The 20,317-nt window shown below is 48.0% G+C and overlaps 1 long non-coding RNA gene across 2 annotated transcripts; it reads left to right on the top strand.

Moving 5' to 3' along the window:
* LOC110261256 lies at positions 13,984 to 19,903 on the top strand. 2 transcript variants are annotated; one of them, XR_002345285.1, is made up of 4 exons: positions 13,984 to 14,331; positions 14,516 to 14,705; positions 14,804 to 15,018; positions 19,710 to 19,903. It is a non-coding gene; the product is annotated as an uncharacterized LOC110261256 (long non-coding RNA). The 2 variants fall into 2 exon arrangements; XR_002345284.1 differs by lacking the exon at positions 19,710 to 19,903 and having other exon boundaries at positions 14,804 to 16,472.

Here is a 20,317-nt window from a genome sequence, read left to right on the forward strand (position 1 = left end):
GTCCCATTATGAATTCCTCTCCCCATGTCACATCCACTCAGTGACATAAACCCAGCTATACCCTTCATATTAGCTATATGAAGCCTAGCCGTTTATTCCATCTGCTGGTCTGGATAGGCTTCAGATTCAAAATACACACTCATTGCAGCTCTCTGTGGGCAGCAGCACAGACCATCTCATGTAAAGTAAAACCAGCAGTTATTCTCTTATCAGTCCTACTGATAAATGGACCTTTACGCTTTCACCAGTAACTGTTACACAAGAACACCTGGGCTGATTTTCCCACCTTGACCCCCTGACCAGAACTTGATTCTTCTAGCAGAAATCCAGTGGAGCCCCCTGTAATTTAACAGAAGTAGAATCAAAACCTGTATCTGGCTTCCATGTAGAAAGTGTAGCAGGCCCATCTCTTTGTTCTTCCTAGATACTGTGTCAAAATCACTCTAATGAATTTTTCATAACAATCCTACTTTTAGGAGAATTTCACAACCCCTACAGACCAGAATTACCTACGTCCAGTGTCGTAATTAAAACACCCCTAACAATCTCCCTTCTATGACTTTGAGCACCTTACCCACAGTTTCGATATGATCCACTTACACATCTACTAATTTTTTTTTACCATTAGCCCCCATGTATATGAGAGGTTTTGCTACCTGTCTTCACATCAGAAATCCCACCATACACTTAGTATGTCTGACAAAAAAGTTACTTTGAGCAAATAACAAAGGTCTAAACCCTCTTATTCCTAGAATCATAGGAACTGAACCTGCCATTAAGAGTTTTACATGCTCCCTGCTTCCATGTTACATCTCATGCGAGAGAGAGGTCCACATAGTGAGCTATCAGGCCTATACCCCCAAGAGGTTGCTTAGATCCTTCCTGTGCTAGTGAACCCTATTGCTTTTACTGTCATTCTACTGACCATCAGCTCAGGAAGCATAATTGTAGTAACAGGCACACAATTATTAACATTAGCCCCATTCTAGTAAAAAAATTAACCCATAAGCCGTAGAAGCATCCAGCAAATATTATCTAAAACATTCCACCACATCAATACTACTTATGATGGCCATTATTGTTAATCTAATATACTCAGTTCAGGGAACACAATAAATTACAAAAATCTTTAGTACAACAGCATCTACCATCAAAACAACAGCTTTTGTCATAAAATTGGAACATTCCCAATTTCATCTCTGAGTGCCTGAGGTAACATAAGGCTTCCATGAACAGCAGGCCTGATGCTATAATGGGACAGACCTGCACCCCTAACAGTTTTATACCAAATCTTACCATCCATCTGATCTCAGAGAGACAGCAATGAATGATGGCTTGAAGCAAGATTTTAATTCTCTGCTCAGGAATTGAACCTGGGCAGCCTGGGTGAAAATGAGAAGCCCTGGCTACTAGACTAACTACAGGCTAGAAGCAGAATACCCTGATTCTTGGGAGTTCCTGTTGTGGCTTCGGGGAAATGAATGTGGCTGGTATCCATGAGGATGCCAGGTTGACCCCTGGCCTCGCTCAGTGAGTCAGGGACCTGGCATTGCCATGAGCTGTGGTATAGGTCATAGATGCAGCTTGGATCCCATGTTGCTGTGGTGTAGGCTGCCTGCTACAGCTCTGATTTGACCCCTAGTTTGGGAACTTCCATATGCCTTGGGTGTGGCCCTAAAGAGCAAAAAAAAAAAAAAAAAAAAGAATCCCCTGATTCTTGCCCCCTGTTGAAAGCAAAATGTTTCAAGGAGGCAAAGACTGTAAAAACGGGTATAAAGTTTATTGTCAGAGACAAAGCCCAACACATGGGAAAGCACAGAGAGGAGCAGCCTATTTCTCTAAGGCAGAAGCAAAGCAGTAAAACACATCCAGAGGAGGAGCAAGACTCAGGCGTCCCCCTGAACAAGGAGCACCCAGAGAGGTGATGTAAATCCCTTACATAGGTCTGTTCTTCTGGGTCTTTGTTTTCCTTTGGCCAATTAGCTTTTTTTTATCTTTCACACACAGGGCCCTCCCCGATCTGTGATCTGTGTGCACATCTTTTGGCCAACATGCATTCCAAAGCAAGGCCTTGTGGGAAGGTTATCTAGACGTATTATGGCTTGCTATCCCTCACCTTTTGACCCAGAGGGGTCTTTCTGAGCATGTGCAGTCGGGGTCTCCCTGACCCTGAGGATGGGAAGTATGTGACCTCTTTTGACCAAGCAGGGCTCAGCCCCTCTTGTGATCCTGTCGTTACCATTGTTTAACAAGGTCACAGAAGACAAGTACCAAGTATTTGCCTTGTGCCCATTGTTATTTCTTTTCCTTTCTTTCTTTCTTTCTTTCTTTCTTTTTTTTTTTTTTTTTTGCGTTTTTTCTAGGGCCACTTCCTGCAGCATATGGAGGTTCCCAGGCTAGGGGTCTAATCGGAGCTGTAGCCGCCAGTCTACGCCAGAGCCACAGCAATGCAGGATCCAACCTACATGTCTGCAACCTACACCACAGCTCATGGCAACGCTGGATCCTTAACCCACTGAGCAAGGCCAGGGATAGAACCCGCAACCTCATGATTCCTAGTTGGATTCGTTAACCACTGCGCCATGACGGGAACTCCCCCATTGTTATTTCTATCCTGAAGTACAGACAGGTGACTGCTTGTAAATATTTATCCCAGAGCCCACCTATCTCCTGCCTCAGGAAATGAAAACAAGAGGCTAGTTATACCTATCTCCTGCCTTGGGAAGGGTCAACAAGAGGTTAGTTGTAAATGTCTACCCTGGAGCCTATCTCCTGCCTCACATCAACTAAACATACTATCCGTCAGCTCTATCATGAATCACAAGCGGAGGCTGCAGGGGATTCAACCAGGATCAACTACAGAAATTATGGTCTGTGCGTCAAGTGCCTACAAAGCATGAGTAACAGCTATTACAATGCACAATCCAGCCGTCACAATCCTCAATGCACTGATTGATATCATCATAACACTGTCTTCTTACTACCGATGTCCAGCTCAGGTACCACAACAGCATCATCATCACACACATAAAAACACACACCTCCCACCACAGCCCTTCTCCTCACCACAGGAGCACCAATAGCAGGTCTCCCACCACCATCAGAGTCTTTACCCAAGTGGGTAATTATTCAAGAAATAACAAAAATTATTACATCATTCTATTATCATCATTGTAGTAGCCATCAGAGCACTACTCAGCATATATTTCTACTTGTGGCTGTCATTCTCCCCATCACTATATTCCCTTCAATAAACATAAAGACACAATGACAATTTGCACATACCAAACTGTTGGAGGCAGGAATATGCGACGTGACACAGAATGGAAAGAAAAGACTGGCACCATAGAGTGGCTGTAGAAGGTCAGTCTATACTTTACAAAATCTTGTGACTCTCATGACCCTTGAGGCAAAGCAAATGAGAACATCAAAGAATGGCATCTTGAAAACAAGACTGCTGAAGTATTGATGTTGCTGATGGAAAACCATCAGTTCTGACATTGTCAGGACTGGAGCCTTGGGGGATTTTTGGGAGAGGCCATAGATGGCTTGAAGCAAAGAACAAATTACAGCCTGGGAGAGCTAAAACATTTATGATTACTTTATGTGCTTAGGAATGGCTGTCCTAGCACATATTGCTTCCAATCTGTTTGAAGTAAAATACCGATGTATCCCCTGCACGTACAAGGAAGTAGAAAATAGTAAATAAAAACCATGAATTGGCTCAGAGGGTTGCTATTGCCTCTTGACGGCAGTAGCCCCCTGATCCCCACTCTATTTCTTTGTCTCTTTCTTCTTATTTCTGTGGCACTGCTGACTTCGGGACCTGGGTTGATGAACAGGCCTCATCACAAAACAAATAACCTTCCTTGATTACCAGTCATAACATCAACTCTATTATTACAATTATTTTATTTATTTATTTATTTATTTATCTTTTCTGGGCCACACCTATGGCATATGGACATTCCCAGGCTAGGGGCTGAATCAGAGCTGTAGCTGCCAGCCTGCACCACAGCCACAACACCAGATCAGAGCTGCCTCTGTGACCTACATCACAGCTCACCGCAATGCTTGATCCTTAACCCACTCAGTAAGGCCAGGGATTGAACCTGCATCCTAATGGATACTAGCTGGATTCTTGACCCAGAAAGTCACAATGGGAACTCCCTCTATTACTACAATTAACACCCATTCTATCAGTGCTGGACTAGGAATTTAGGTTTGTTTTGACCAAGAGTTTTGAAAACGCTAAGCAAAAATAATTTATTTGATTCCTGAAAATAAAGATTGCAAGACTCCAGCCTACATCATTGAATGCAAATCACACTCTTTAAGATGGGCTTCTGATCTAGGAAATTTTAGGTTAACAGGTAAATATTCTAGTCAATTGGCTATAATCTACTTCTCTCACCTTCAAGAGAAGTAAAAGTCTGGAAAAGCAGCTGTAGAATTGAAGCTGCTTCTTTGAATTTGCAATTCAATTTGTTGATTCATCACAGGGTTTGGCAAAAAGAGGGCTCCATCTCTTTCTTTAGATTTATACTCTAATGCTTGCTCAGCCATTTTACCTGTGTCCATACACTGCTGATTATTTTCAATGCATCACAAAGATATCAGCCTGAGCTGGAACAGTAAACAACACCTGAAGTCCAGGAATCCATGCTGAGCTGGGCTGATCTGGAGCCTCCTGGAGATGAGCAAATCTGTAATGCAGTCATGGCAGCCCCTGCATTTGAGTAACAATTTTCTTTATAGTTGTGCCCATTGTGATTGGAAGGTTTGGAACCGTCTTGTTCCACTAATAACTGGGTCACCTGATGTCGCATTCCCCACATACATAATATAAGCTTTTGACTACATGCCCCCTCATTCTTACTCCTACTTGTGTCATCACTGGTAGAGCCGGTTCTGGTACCAGTGGAAGCATACATCCACCTCTAGCCGGCAATCTGGCACATGCAGAAACCTCTGTTGACCTAACCATTTTCTCCTTAATTTTAGCAGATGTTTCCTCAAATCTTGGTGCTATTACTTTTATGACTGCAATCTTTAATATAAAACCACCAGCCATTATTTCAATACCAAACGTGATTGTTTGACCAGCCCCAGTTAAAGCCGTATTACTATAATTATCATTCTCAGTCCTAGTGTGACCAAGCCAGTGCCCTGCGGGGTCCTAGGCACACAAGCTTTTCTGTGCCCTCCACTGCTTGGTTTTAGGGAATAGACTTCAGCCTCCATGACCTTCCCTGAGTTCCAAAGGGCAGGTTAAAACAGTTGCTAAACAGGGAAGGGAGGGGATGCAGAGATCAGAGAGGAGCAATCAAGAAGCAATAGTGCAGCTTTGGAGCAGGTCTTGGTCCCTCCTCAAGGAATATGGAAAACAATATCTTTGAGTTCTTCTGCAGAACTAGAACCCCCAACACAAGGAAGGTGTTAATGAAACATTTTTATTCCAGAAGGGAGACCATTGAACACCAGCTTTGAGAACAGTGCAAGCTTGCCTCTACTCTGATCCTTATCTGCAGCCCTATTTTTACCTCCACAAACTATAAAACCACCTCCCAATCTCTCCTGGGGTGGGGTGGGGGCAGGGGTGTGGGCACAGTCTTTAAGGCCTTAGCCTGCTGTGACCCTCCTTTGCCAGACAGAGGCGTGGAACTTCCCAGGACTGAGGCCAGGTCTTCCTCAGGTCCCCACATCCCCCTGAAGCTCCAAGACTGAGGCCAGGTCTCCACCCAGGCCCCCACATCCTAGTGTGGGCAGAACCTGTCAATCTAAGTGTTCTCCCTGTAGACAGCACATGGTCAGGTCTAAACACACTCAGACAACACATGGAGAGGTCTAAATCTACTGTGTACACAGAACTTGGTCAGGTTTAAACTGGCTTAGGGCTGCTCCCCTGGGAGGCACAGTTCACCCACGTGGAGTCTATCATCTTTGGACAGGGGCTCAGCCTCCTGTGGGAAGTAGGATGTCCATTTCTTGGTGAATAAATCCACATTGGGCTCTACACCTCACCCTCCTCAGGCAACTGCACAGTCTCTCTGTCACTAAACATTTCACCATGCAAAACAAAAGTGTTCCCAATTTCTCTGGCCACGTGATGGTCAGGACCCAGGCATCAGCCAGGAGATTTTCATAGTGCAGCCTAGGCTCCTGCAAGGACAGACCAGATGTGGCCTGATTCCAGCATCCTGGTCTCCTCAGGAGTGGCTGCCCTGGAAGCTGGGGCAGGATGGTCCCCACAGTCCGGGTGGAGTGTGTTCAGGGTACTGAGAGCCTGGCCCCCAGGTCCTGCTTCATGGCAGCGTCTGCGGAGTAGGGGGATCACAGGGAGAGGTTGGGGCACAGAAGCTGCTCAATTGGGGAACCCAGAGCCCGAGCTCCTTGGGCACCTGCCTGTTTGCTCCTGCAGCCTGCATGCCCCCTTTGGCTGGCCTCATCCACCCCACATGCCCACTGCCTGCTCTTCCAAAAGCACAGGCTCTCACACCCAGGGGGGCTATTAACCCCCACTCCTCATGCTGAGTTTGGGGAGAATCAACCCCTTGACTGGGTTTCAGGACCCTCTAAGGAAGGAGGCTGTGTGGCTGATCCCAGTCGGGGCCGTGCTGAGTGATGCGGACACAGGAGCTACATTCAGGGCCTGGAGGCGAGGCCCACGGGAGGGGGGTCCACAGCCCTGGCCAGGCTCTCCCATCATGACATTGTGGCTTAAAGGAGATCCGGGAGAGGTGACTGAATGCAATGGGGGCCTAAGTGGAACCTCGAATGGGGCTTAGAGAAGGCGTGAAGGACGTTACTGAGACAGCTACCATGGCGGGGAGACAGACTCTGTTAGGACAGCCTGCTCCATCCACTTAAATGCCCAAGATCTGTGACCTCACATGGCAAACACGGGATCGACTGAGCAGGATGTGCTGATGTATTTGGGGCCCAATTTAGTCTGCAACCAACTTGTAAGTGGTTCCAGCCAACACACAGGTGTGCGAACATGCGTGTGCAGCACACACTCTAACATATGCACATACACAGCACAAATACACACACACTAGCACATGATATGCATGCACACAATGCATAGCACACATATGCCCTGCACACACTAACATGTGCTCCCACACACAGCTATGCACACACAGCACACACTCCACGCACACAGTTCACACACAGGGACTAGTATCATAGAGTGTTAATTCCTGAACACAAGTGAAGTTCACATGCATTCCTCCCTTTTTCTACAACTTACTGTTTTTCAAAATAAAAAGTTTAAGAAAAAAGTTATTAGTCAATGACTTTTGATTCATAGGACTTTCTGAAGTTATTCCACAATATTATGACACGGGAAATTAACGTAGATGTTTCATTACCGCCTATTGATGGATGGATAGAGAAGCAGAATGCTGTCCATCCACACAATGGAAGGTTTTTCCACCTAAAAATGAAGGAAATTCTGTCACAAGCTACAGCATGAATGAACCCCCTTTCAGTGATAATAGTCCTCCCTCTATGGTAAGAATACCCCACAGAAATAGCCCCACCTCTACTGTCATCATTACTCTCTACAGAACGGGCCTCCTCTATTGGGCTAGTCCCCTTTATCACAGCAGCCCCCTGTACTGTCACAGTCCCTTCCCTGTTGCAGCACCCCCACGTCATCCTAGTCCCCCATCGTAACTTTCCCCCTGCGGGAACCATCCCCCCTGCTGCAGCACCCCCACGTCATCCTAGTCCCCCATCGTAACTTTCCCCCAACAGGAACCATCCCCCCAGTACTGCAGTGGTCCTCCTTTATGGTGAGAGTCCCCTCACCAGGGTATCATCCCCCACACTGTCTTGACCCCAACTCAGTGTCACATCCCCATCACATTCGTCACCTCTGTACAGGAGTCCCCTCCCTAGTGTTCCTTGTAGGGATATAGTCCTTCCTCTTCAGTAACCGTCCCCCCTCTATTGTAATGGTCCCCCCATTAGTACCCTCATCCAGGTAATCCTCCCCCTTCCTCCTCACAATAATTCTTTTGAAATAAAAGTTTCCTTTCTAACTGGATTTGAATTGCACAGGCCTCAAAGGACTGCTGGAGTGACATACAGCAAATCCCTCCTTGCAGGGCCCAGGCATGGGCAGTATGAGGCACCTGTGGATGCGTGTCCCCCATCAGGTAGGATGCCTGTTGGTGTGCCCTGTGTCACCATCGGGGGCACCTCTGTGCCTGTCACTATTGTGGGGACCCATACGTGTGTCTGCTTCTCCACTGCAAAGGGCACCTCTCCCCAAACACAAGTCATGTGACACTAAGAGGATCCTGTTTACTCTGGTCCCCGTGTGCCCAGGCCTCTTTCCATAACTGCGGTTATCTGATCTCTGGGTCCCTGTCCCCTCCTGTCCCCAGGTCCCCAGGCCTCTGTTTCATCAGAATCTGTGTCACTTTGTATTAAGTCCCTCATCCTCCCATTTGCTCCCCCCCCCCCCGCCTGAGAAGGTCATGAGTTTGTCCGTGATGGGAGGAAAATTGTCCCATCCCCATGGACACCAATCCCGTGCTTGCCAGGAGGCACTCACCTCTTCCCAGGTGCACAGATATGGTCACCCATCCTCTCCCTTGCTGCAGACCCCAGCTCTCTGGTTTCCAAGTACAGATTCAGGTCCGCTCAGCACTGGTGCCAAGAACCACCCAGCTGACCCCGTGCCCTGGCCTCGAGCCCTCGGGCAGCACCCCTGGGAGTCAGCCAGGTGCACCTGTGCATCCTGCTGCCTTCTCCACTGAGCGCTTCCTCAGCTGTATCCACGCCGCCTCTGCCTTCTCAGTCAACGCGGGACTCAGTGAGCACGAGGAGAGGCTTTCACAAACGCATGGGGGTCTTTTGCCCATTGTTCAATTGGGTTGTTGCCTTTTTTGCTATTGAGTTGTATAAGTTGTTTGCATATTTTAGAGATTAAGCCCTGCCCGTTCCATGATTTGACACTATTTTCTCCCATTCTGTAAGTTGTCTTTTTGTTTTCTTTTTGGTTTCCTTTGCTGTGCAAAAGCTTGTCCGTTTGATTAGGTCCCATTGGTTTATTTTTGCCTTTATTTCTGATGCTTTGGGAGACTGACCTGAGAAAACATTTGTAAAGTTGATGTCAGAGAATGTTTTGCCTCTGTTCTCTTCCAGGAATTTGATGGTGTCTTGTCTTATATTTCAGTCTTTAGGCCATTTTGAGGTTATTTTTGTGCATGGTGTCAGGGTGTGTTCCCAGTTTCATTGATTTGCATGCAGCTGTCCAGGTTTCCCAGCAATACTTGCTGAAAAGACTGTCTTTTTCCCATTGTATGTTCTTGGCTCATTGTCAAAGAGTAATTGACCATAGGTGTCTGGGTTTATTTCCAAAAGACCTGAATAGACATTTCTCCAAAGAAGATATACAGATGGACAACAGGCACATGAAAAAATGCTCAACATCACTGATTATTAGAGAAATGCAGATCAGAACTGCCATGAGGTACCACCTCACACCCTCACTTGTTAATAAGTCCACAAATAACAGTTGCTGGAGAGGGTGTGGAGAAAAGGGGACCCTCCTGCACTGTTGGTGGGAATGTAAGTTAGTACAGCCACTATGGCAAACAGTATGGAGATACCTTAGAAAACTACACATAGAACTACCATATGATCTGGCAATCCCACTCTTGGGCACACATCTGGACAAAACTTTCCTTGAAAAAGACACATGTAAACCGCATGTTCACTGCAGAGCTATTCACAAGAGCCAAGACATGGAAACAATCTAAATGTCCATTGACAGATGATTGGATTAGGAAGATGTGGTATACATACACAATGGAATACTACTCAGCAAGAAAAAAGAATAAAATAATGCCAGTTGCAGCAACATGGATGGAACTAGAGACTCTCATACTGAGCGAAGTAAGTCAGAAACACAAATACCATATGATATCACTTACATATGGAATCTATATATGGCACAAATGAACCTTTCCACAGAAAAGAAAATCACAGACTTGGAGAATAGGCCCTAACCTGTCAGGCCTGCCACCAGGGTTGAAAACTGCTCCCATAAGGGAGGAGGGAACAGGTCCCATGTATGTCGTGGCCCAGAAACTCAGTGTAATGCCTCCTACAGAGAAGCAGCAGCTGTGTCTCATGGATAAAGACCCTGACATTATCCAAGGTGACAGGCACTGCGATTTTCCAAGCCTGGGCGGTGGGCAACTTTTCTATAAAACCTTGGTGTGGGTTTTATGGAATTTTAGTTGTGGCTCAGCGGAAACAAACTTGACACGGTCTCCATGAGGATGCAGGTTCCATCCCTGGCCTTGCTCAGTGGGTTAAGCATCCAACATTGCTATGGCTGTGGTGTAGGCTGGCCCCCTAGCCTGGGAGCTTGTATATACCACAGGTGTGGCCAAAAAAACCCCAAAACCTTGGTGTGGGTTTTTTATTGTTAAAAATTGTTTTGTGTTAAAGAGAACAATTTGGGGGCATTTAGCACATTCCCAATGTTGTGCCAGCACCACCTCTATCTGGTTCCAGCACATCCTCATCCCCCTGGAGGAGACCCTGTCCCGTTAATCACTCTTGGTGTCCTCACTACCCCCCACCCTGAAAACACCAGATTACTTCTGTCTCAATGGATTTGTCTGCTCTGGATGGCTCATATTAAATGGAATAAAAAAATGTGAATTTTTCACTTTGTCATACAGTAAAAATTGGCAGAACATTGTAAATCAACTGTAATAAAATTTTTCTTTTAAAAAGAAAATGTGACTTTTGTGGCTGGCTTCTCTCACTGAGCATCATGTCCTCAGGGTTCATCCACTTCTTAAGCAGGTGTTGGAACTTCATTACTTTTCATGGCTGAGTAATATTCCATCAAGGAATGAGAGTAACTGCTATGGGTTCAAATCGATGTGACAACCTGTACATCCCATTCTGATGATGGATCAACCTTAGGGAGGAGAATGTAGCTTCAGGACATTCCAGTGTCCCATTGGGGATCTGGAAAAACACACATGATGTCCCCCTCCTAATAGAGCATCACATGGTGGAGAGGGGACCCAGGTAAAGGTGAGGGGTGCCCATGAGGCAGAGGGCCTGGAGTGGAGAGTCAGGGGAAACTGCATCACCCCTCACCCCCCACCTGGGCCCTCACCTCACTGTGAATGTCCACCCACCTGGGCCCTGACCTCATTCTGGATGTCCCCCCATCCGGGCCCTTACCTCAGTCTGGACATCCCCCCATCTGGGCCCTGACCTATGTGGATGTCCCCCCATTTGGGCCCTGACCTCACTCAGGACATCCCTCCATCTGGGCCCTGACCTATGTGGACATCCCCCTGCCTGGGGCCTGACCCCACTGTGGATGTCCCCTCATCTGGGCCCTGACCTATATGGATGTAACCCACTCCCCCCCACGCTCCCGCAGCCCCGTGGTATCCATCCTGGCAGCCCCCAGGCCCACCCTGTTTTGTTCCCTCCTCCTTCTCTGGTCTCTGAACAGCCTGCCCTCGGGTTCCTGTGGTCCACCACATCGACAACTTGGCACCACAGGGAATTCCCGCTTCTGCACAGAGACCCTGTCTGCTTGTCCAGGTGGTACCTGGGTGGCAACATGGGGGGTTGCGGAGTGTAAATGAGGGCATGAACAACCCTCACCGGGACGGTCCAGAGGCAGACCCACTGTTCAGCCTGAATGTTGATGTGTGCCCAGCGGCACAGGACCGAATCCACCAGGGGCGGGGCCAGCTCAATCATCGCGCTGTGACCAGCCCCACTGAGGGGGGGCTGCACAGGCTGATTGACTGACTTCGGCCCTGGACGCCGGGGGCCGTGTCCTGATTCCTTTCACCCCAAGGCTGGGACCTGCCAGGTGAAGCAGATGGCTCTGCAGTCAGTCCATGGGAGCTGCGGGAACACGGGTGCGGCTGCAGAGTTGGGAGCACCTCCTGTTACTCGAAAACACACACGGTAGAAACATGATTTTTACCATAACACAGCTAAGCCGCGGAAGGAATTTTCTGAGGTGAGCTTGCAACACTGCCCATTCACCCCTGCCCTGCTTACCCTCCCTCAGTGAGCGGAGTTGAGCCCTTCCCCCGAGAAGTGGCCTCCAAGGTCTCCTGGGGGTCCTCCCTGCACCCTGGGGATGTGACCTGCCTAAGACCCTGGACATGATGCTCCAGCTCAGGTGGCCTGTAGAGGTCATGCAGAGGTCACATGGAGGTCACGCCGAGGTCTGAGCAGTCTAGCCCCAAAGCAGCAGCACATGGACCTGGACACAGATATGTTCCCTGTGCATAGCCGGGTCACTATCAGCATGTGTGAGGTCACCTTCTTAAGGCCATGGCCCCTGTCTTGCTCAAGGAGCAAGGCCTGCCCACCACCTGGCCCACGTCCCTTTTGCTGTGGCACCTGCGGGACTCACACCTGTGCCTCCTGCAGCACTTTCTCCCTCCTGTGAGGCTGTCAGCATAACTGACACACCCTGGGCCCCTCCAGCTCCTCCTGCCCATGCACGGACCCTGCCCAGGACTGTGCTGTGTGGTCATTTGCTTCTCTGTCCTCTAGGCCCTTCTAGTTAATGGACTGTTTAATAGTTACTAGGACCAGGGGGCCTCTACTCTGTTAGTCCCCAGACAATGGACACCGATGTGTTCCTGGCACCCATGAGCCCGGTGCCCTTTTCATGAACCGTGACACAGCACGTCCTATTTGCAAGTACCGCTGCCCCATGTTAACTATAAATTGTTCCCGTGACCCCTTGGCCATGCAAGTCAAAGCAGCAAATGCTTCCAGTCATCCATCAGTTCCTGCTCTCACCCTGTAAGTTACCTGATAAGAAGTCAGGCCAGGAATTCCCTTGGCAGCCACGTTCTCACTCTTTGGGCCCTTTCTCACCTGGCCCAACCTTGGCCTGAATTTGTTCCCACCCCCTGTTGTCCCCTCATTGGCCTTGCTCTTGTGAGCAGAGCAGGACAGTGTGGTCAGTGGTCACTGCATGGGACACACTGGCAGGCACCTGGTGGCCCCTCTGTGCCTGTGCTGACCTCATGGAAAGGGCATTGCGTCTGGGTGTGTGGTGCAGGTTTACCTGCCCACAGAGAGGCTGGACCTCTGTTCTTGGCTCCAGAGGTCACTTTGAGTCTCATGGGAGTGTCCAGGCTACATGGGCCTGGCTCCAGGCTGGGCTATGCTGACAACATGGTATGTGGTGGGGCTTCCTGCGTCCCCACAGGGCTGGAGGCCAAGGTCAGGCACATGGTGGTCCCTTTGTCTACATGACAGACCCCCCCCCCCAATATTCTTTGTACGTCCATCTGAGGGTACCTAGGAAAGAGACTGAGTGTTCTGGACTGAGTGGTTCGAATATAGGCTGATCTGATGCTTTTCCTCAGTTTGTCTCCCTTAATATAATGTGTCAGGGTAAAGGTGAAGGTGTTACTTGAGAGCGTGTGCTCTGAAGAAAAGGCACAAGGCTCCTCCGGGTCGGTGACTGAGACATTTAACGGGGGTGGAGCCCCGACACCATGCAGTGGTCCCATAGGGAAACCCACTCATTACTTACCACCTGCTCAACCAGGGATGTGAGTAAGAACCAGCCATTCAGTGATCCGAGCACCTGTGTTGTCCTGGATGCCACTGGGAGACCCGAGAGACACGTGAGAGAGAGCTGAAGCAATGCCGAGCTAAAACTTAGAGGAATTGCCAGGGCTAGAGTAGGCACAGGTGGTTGAGAAGTCCCAATAGGGGATCATCGCTAAAGAGGGAAACCTGGGGGATTTTGGGAGACCTCTGTAAGTTCAAGAAAGCCTTGCTTATGTCTAGATACTCATGTTGCAACAGAAGAAAGGGTGGGGGAAAAATGTAATTGTAATGTATACATGTAAGGATAACCTGACCCCCTTGCTGTACAGTTGGAAAATAAAAAAAATATATTAAAAAAAAAAAAAAGAAAGCCTTGCTTGATTAGTGAGGCATGAGAATTGCCTCAGGTCATTGGATGGGGGATGGGATGAGCCCTGCATTCGGATTCAGACCGAGGGCAAGAGTTTGAGGACCGCCCTTCAGCTGATTTGAATATGCCCTTTACCGGATACTTAAGGAGGAGCCACTCCTCCCAGAAAGGAAGAGGCGGGCCTTTCCAACCCCCACTTCCCTTGGAAGGTAAAACTGCGGACCCCTGGATCCTTGGAGCAGAGCTTCCTTTATTTCTCTCACAAACATCCTATTGCAATAACTCTGCTTGCCTATCACTTTGTCTCTCACTGAATTCCTTCTGAGCAGAGGCATAAAGAAGCTGAACCTCAGTGAGTCCAGGCACAGGTGAGTAATTCTAATTTAAAACTGCGGGTTTAAGTCCCAATCTGGCTTAGGCTGGGTTTGAGTCCCAGAACATGAGTTCAAGTCCCAGTATGGATTTTGGCTGAGTTCAAGTCCCGGCATGCGGATTTAAGTCCCAGTCTGGGTTTTGGCTGGGTTCGAGTTCAAGCCCCAATCTGTGTTCTAGGTTCAGGCCATTCGTGCTGTCAGTTTCAGAATGAAGCTCTCGAGCAGCATACTGGCCCACCACACAATGTCATTAGTTAACTTTATCCCTGACAAATTCAACTTTAAAATGGGAAATGGAGTTTCAAGCAGAAAAACGAGGAGCATCGGAAAGCCAGCCTCCAACTAACACCTCAGCCAGATTTTTGTGTGTACGTACGAAACTTACACTTGCAAGTATCTACTTAAAAAAGTAGTAAAGGAGGACTTTTGCCCTAAGAATCAGTCAGAATGGGCTCTTTTATTGCAGATGCAGTTATTGGAGGAAGCTAGCTTGGAAAGAAGTCTTTTCAGGATTCGCGACACTGGTGGATGTCCCTTCTGCGTCTTGACTGACATCCCTACCACTTGGGGACTTGGGCACCAGCTCATCCGCTGATGGACCCGACCCAGCGGCTACGACCGGGACCCTCTGGTCCCTGGTCTTCTCCCGAGGAGGGTGACTGGCCAGAGTGCCCCGACCGGGTAAGGGACAAGAGATTTTCTGAGGTTTTCCACGTCCCTCCTCACGAGCTGCCCTCTTTCCGTCCCTTTGAGACCTTCGAAGCCCCGAGACACGTCCATTTCCTCCGTTCATTAGGACTCGGATCCGAAGGGTCTATGTCTCTGCAGGTCTTCTGAGAGGCTACAGTCTTGCACGTAAGGGAGTGTCTGATGAGGAAGACCGTGCTTGTGGGATTTGTGCTTTATGTTCTGTGTTGACGTTGTGACGGCCATTCTGCCGAGTGAAAGAGGAAGGTCTGGTTCTGTTCCACCGCAGAGCCCTGTCCAGAATTCTGTCTGGCTGGAAAGAGGCTAAGACTAAGAAGAAAAAAAAACGTTTTAGCTGTATGACCACAGTATTGTTTAGAGTCCAGAGAAAGGTGGTTTTTGCACATACAGTTAAAAAAAATCAAGCTTGAGAAAACCTCTTTTCAGGATTCTGAACCTGAGGGAAGAAGTCCTTCTAGGAGAACCTGCTTTTCTTGCATTTGCCTTGACCTGGGCTCTCAGGAACACCTGTCTAGACCATCTCTAATTCCTGAGACTGAAAAGGAAAAATTGGGAAAAGTCTTCAAAACTTATTTTTAAGCTAGTGAGTTTTATTTGTAATATCTGACTTGTGACTAAGCTTAGAAGAGGAAGCTATGAGATCTCTGTGTTCATGTGTATGTGCATCACATGTCTCACCTTTGGGATGATGTCATCAGAAATTAAATGCAAAGGAGCCCTGCCTAATTGGCTTAAAGGAAATAAAGCAATTATATAAATTCTCAAATATAGAAGGTAACTGGTCAGAATTAAGTTTTGGTTCACATGAACTGAGAAATATTCCGTATTAAATTAATATCTAGCATTAAAGCTAAAGTTTGTTAATTAATTAATTGAGACATGTCCTTAGACTTATCAGCATTCAGTATAATTCCTTTTTGTACCCAGGTTTCATAGAAGTCAAATGAGATACTGAGACATCAATTACAAACAGAAACTAAAGGTATTTAGGACTATTACTGTGTTCAGTGTCACCCCGAGATGTTCTCTGTAAGGAAAAGATGTTTTTAGAAATGATAAAAGACAATCCATCATTGCTTTAGAAAAGTAGCATATGTGTTTTCTTTGAAGAAGGAGTGAGGAAGGGAATTGCACTTTATCAAGGGAAAAAGGAGCATTGTCTTGTAGTTTGTTGCTCTGGATGGAAAAATAAGGGACAGACCAATATGGATACAGAAAGTGATGCAAGATGTGTGGGAAGTGGACACTGAGAAAAGAGTTTTGTGCATGGTTGGAACCGACAAAGTTTAGACTAAAATTAACTGTAAATTAATTTTAAAAGCAAGCTGGTGCAAAACTTGAATTTGGCTTTTCTCCCTCTGCTAAGAGAACAAAGTCATCTTGGAATGCTACTTTTGACAACAGATTATGTGAAGTTTTTGACTCTAAGTGATCTGTATTTTTTTTTTTTTTTTTGTCTTTTGTCTTTTTGTTGTTGTTGTTGTTGCTATTTCTTGGGCCGCTCCCGCGGCATATGGAGGTTCCCAGGCCAGGGGTTGAATCAGAGCTGTAGCCACTGGCCTACGCCAGAGCCACAGCAACTCGGGATCCGAGCTGCGTCTGCAACCTACACCACAGCTCACGGCAACGCCGGATCGTTAACCCACTGAGCAAGGGCAGGGACTGAACCTGCAACCTCATGGTTCCTAGTCGGATTCGTTAACCACTGCGCCATGACGGGAACTCCTGATCTGTATTTTCTTTTGCGATCTCTTCTAACTTTGGGAAAAGTATTATCCACAATGGCCTATTAATAACACTTTAAAGGAACCAGGCCATAATGTCTTATTTTCTCTTAATCTTGGAGTTCCCGTCGTGGCTCAGTGGTTAATGAATCTGACCAGGAACCATGAGGTTGCGGGTTTGATCCCTGGACTTGCTCAGTGGGTTAAGGATCCAGTGTTGCCATGAGCTGTGGTGTAGGTTGCAGACACAGCTTGGATCCTGCATTGCTGTGGCTCTGGCATGGGCCGGTGGCTGTGGCTCTGATTCGACCCCTAGCTTGGGAACCTCCATATGCCATGGGAGCAGCCCAAGAAATGGCAAAAAGACAAAAAAATACTATTATACAATCTAATATGATGTCTACTTAAAATTTAGAAGCAAAGGGACCAAAATTTGTCCAGAACCCCCACTGTGCCTTAGAAGAATTCAACCAGGTGTGGATGGCCTTTCCTGGCTCACCCCGAATTTGGGACATTAAATGACAAGGCACCCCTAAATGGGGAACAGAGGAACCATACTCTATGTAACTGGACAAATTCTACCCATTTCCTCAGGCGGACACCCTGGGAACAATGTCTCCATCTAATTGTGATTAAAAATAGTGACTTTTTGCCACTGAGTGAGTAGGGAGACCCGAAGTCTATTGGAGGGCCCCTAATGGGACCTGCTGGAGTTGTGGAACTAACTTGTGGCCCTGGCTCCCTCCAGGGTGGATTGGGAGAGGCAGCCTGGGTTTCCCTTGGGCCCAAGGACATAAACAAAACCCCTGCAATTTGCCAAATTGCCAACTTCCCACATCTCTCTACCAGATGGACTCAGTCGGTTTTCAGAGTGTATGATGGCTTGATCAATTTCTTTGTTCCCAACATAGGCCTGGAGAGTGTCACTCTCCACTGAGAAGCTCTGGCCAGGTTCACCCCTCAAGCCTTAAAGGATAGCCAGAGAAGCACTGCCTTGTTAAATACTGAGGTCTCCCTGACGAGAAAGGCAATCCTACAAAATAGCATCTCCCCAGACGTCCTCACTGCCTCTCAAGGAGGAACCTGCATATCTTTCACTCAGAATGCTGTGCTTTTATACTGTATGATCTGGCGATATCAGGGCTTTGCTTAATCAGATGAAAGCCCAAATACAGAAAGTAAGCCAGGAGAACGCTTATGCCTCTGAAGTAGTGACTAAAGTTTCGGACTGGTTTTCTGATGTGCTAGGTTGGAAGGTATTATCCAAATTAATTCTTCAATGAGCTTTACTTGATTGGCTTAAAAATACTTATATAAATGCTCAAAAATACTGATGATAACAGGTCAGAATTAATTTTAGGTTCATGTGAACTGGGAAATATTTGGTATTAAAGTAATACCTGCTATTAAAATTTGTTGCTGTAATTAATATATACATTTCTTTAAAGCCATCAAGATTAAGTATACTTCTTTTTTGTGGAGGGGTGCCGCAGGTGTGACATATGGAAATTCCCAGGCTAGGGGTCAAATCTGAGCTACAGCTGCCAGCCTACACCACAGCCACAGCAACGGTGAGTCTTAACCCACTGAGCAAGGCCAGGGATGGAACCTGCATCCTCATGGATACTAGTCAGGTTCTTAACCCACCGAGCCACAGAGGGAACGCCAACATTAAGTATAATAGTTCATTGTACCTAGGCTTTGTAGAAGTAAGATCTCGTTACATCTGTTGTAAATTTATTAGCAAGAAAATTAACTTTGTATGAAGAAATTTTTTTTTCTTTTTACAGCTGCACCTGTGGCTCTCAGGCTAGGGGTTGAATCGGAGATGTAGCTGCTGGCCTGTGTCACAGCCATAGCAACACCAGGTCCGAGTTGCATCTGTGACCTATGCCACAGCTCACATCAATGCTGGATTCTTGAGCGAGGCCAGGGATTGAACCTGCGTCCTCTCAGACACTATGTCAGGTTCAGCTGAAGATCCAATTCAACCCCTAGCCAAAGAATGTGCAAATGACACAGCTGTGGCCCTAAAAAAAAAAAGTCATAGGAACTCAAGGGAAACTATTACCATAGCTCCACATCCAGATGATGGCAATGGGAGGACTACAGGTAATAATAACCTGAAACAGAAATCGGTCTTGCTCCCAGGGCACTATCCCTAGGAGCTCCTAGGGCACTCAGGCATCCAGAGGTATTACTTCCAAACAGGAGGGTTCACACACTTGATTTCAAAGAGTGGTTGCCATCAGAAAGGGTAGGTGCCCAGGCCAAATCTGAGATCGTCCAAACCCCAGCCTGTATGGATTTCACGCCCTGAGAAGGAGAGGAGTAAGAAAATCATGGCTGCCCATCAGGCATTTCAGGGCTCATTGAGGGAGAGGAGTCAGGAAATCACGCTGGTAGGTGCACAAGACCAGCGCCAAAAAGGGTCCTGCTGTGGGAGGCAGAGTGGAGGGTTGCTGTTAGGGCGCATGTCCGCCAGATGGCGCCAAAGCGCAAGCAGAGCGGCTCCCTCTGCGTCTCTTCTGCATCTCCAGGCTCCGATACATGGCAGGAGATGGATGGATGGAACCTCAAGGAGGTGGCCAGAGCCTTGTTTGTGTACATGGTGCCTCTGATCCTGTGGCCCCATTTGCCTCAACTCAGTGAGGGGACATAGGTCTACCATCACATGTCTAATTCAATTCCTGTCTGGTCGGGTGGCCCAAGGATCAGCTTGACAGACTCTCTGGGGTCTGAGTGTCCTTTCCTTCTTTGGAGGCAGCACTCTGGACCCAGAAACACCAGGCTTGAATGTGGGACATGCTGTTTTCCAGAACCAGCCTGGCAGGCAGTGTGGCTTCCGGAAAGCTGGGCTTCGGGTGGTGAATGCAGTGTGTCCCTGCGATGGTGTATTGGTGGCCGGGCCCTGCTCATCACTGTGCTCTTTCACTCCAGGATCCGCACACCCTCCTTTTCCTGCCACACCGGAGCATCTTCCTCCTCTGCTGGACAAGTTTGCCAAGGAACTTACCCAAATCCAGGTAAAAGTGAGTAACTCATGGGAGGTCCTGGATCTCAAGCCAGATGCCAGGGCAGAGGGGTGCTGATTGATCAACAACTGGCTGTGCTGACCTAAAAAGCAGGGTGTCTGTTTTCAGGGAGTGGGATGGTGTCCTGTGGGGTGAGTGCCCTGGTCGACTTTGAGATAGTCACACCCCCACCCATCGTGCATTTCAGAGCCCTGCCAGGGAGAGGAGTCAGGAAATCATGCTGGCCAGCGCCCCAGGCCAGTGCAGACCAGCTTCTGCCCTGGGAGGCCGAGGAAGGGCTGAGGGTTGCTGTTAGGGTGCGTGTCAGCCAGAGGGCCCCAGAGAGGCAGCTGATCCGCTCCCCCTGCCTCTCCCTGGCTGCCTCACCAGGCTCGGAAAGTGATTGGAGATGGATGGATGGAACCTCAAGGAGGGGCCCGGAGCCTTGTGTTTGTGTACCTGGTGCCTCTGCCCCAGCGGCCCAGTTTGCCTCCACTCAGTGAGGGCAACATTCCTCATTCGGGACAACAACCG

This window comes from Sus scrofa, chromosome 6 (genome assembly GCF_000003025.6).
Source record: "Sus scrofa isolate TJ Tabasco breed Duroc chromosome 6, Sscrofa11.1, whole genome shotgun sequence".
In the NCBI taxonomy this organism is placed as follows: Eukaryota; Metazoa; Chordata; class Mammalia; order Artiodactyla; family Suidae; genus Sus; species Sus scrofa.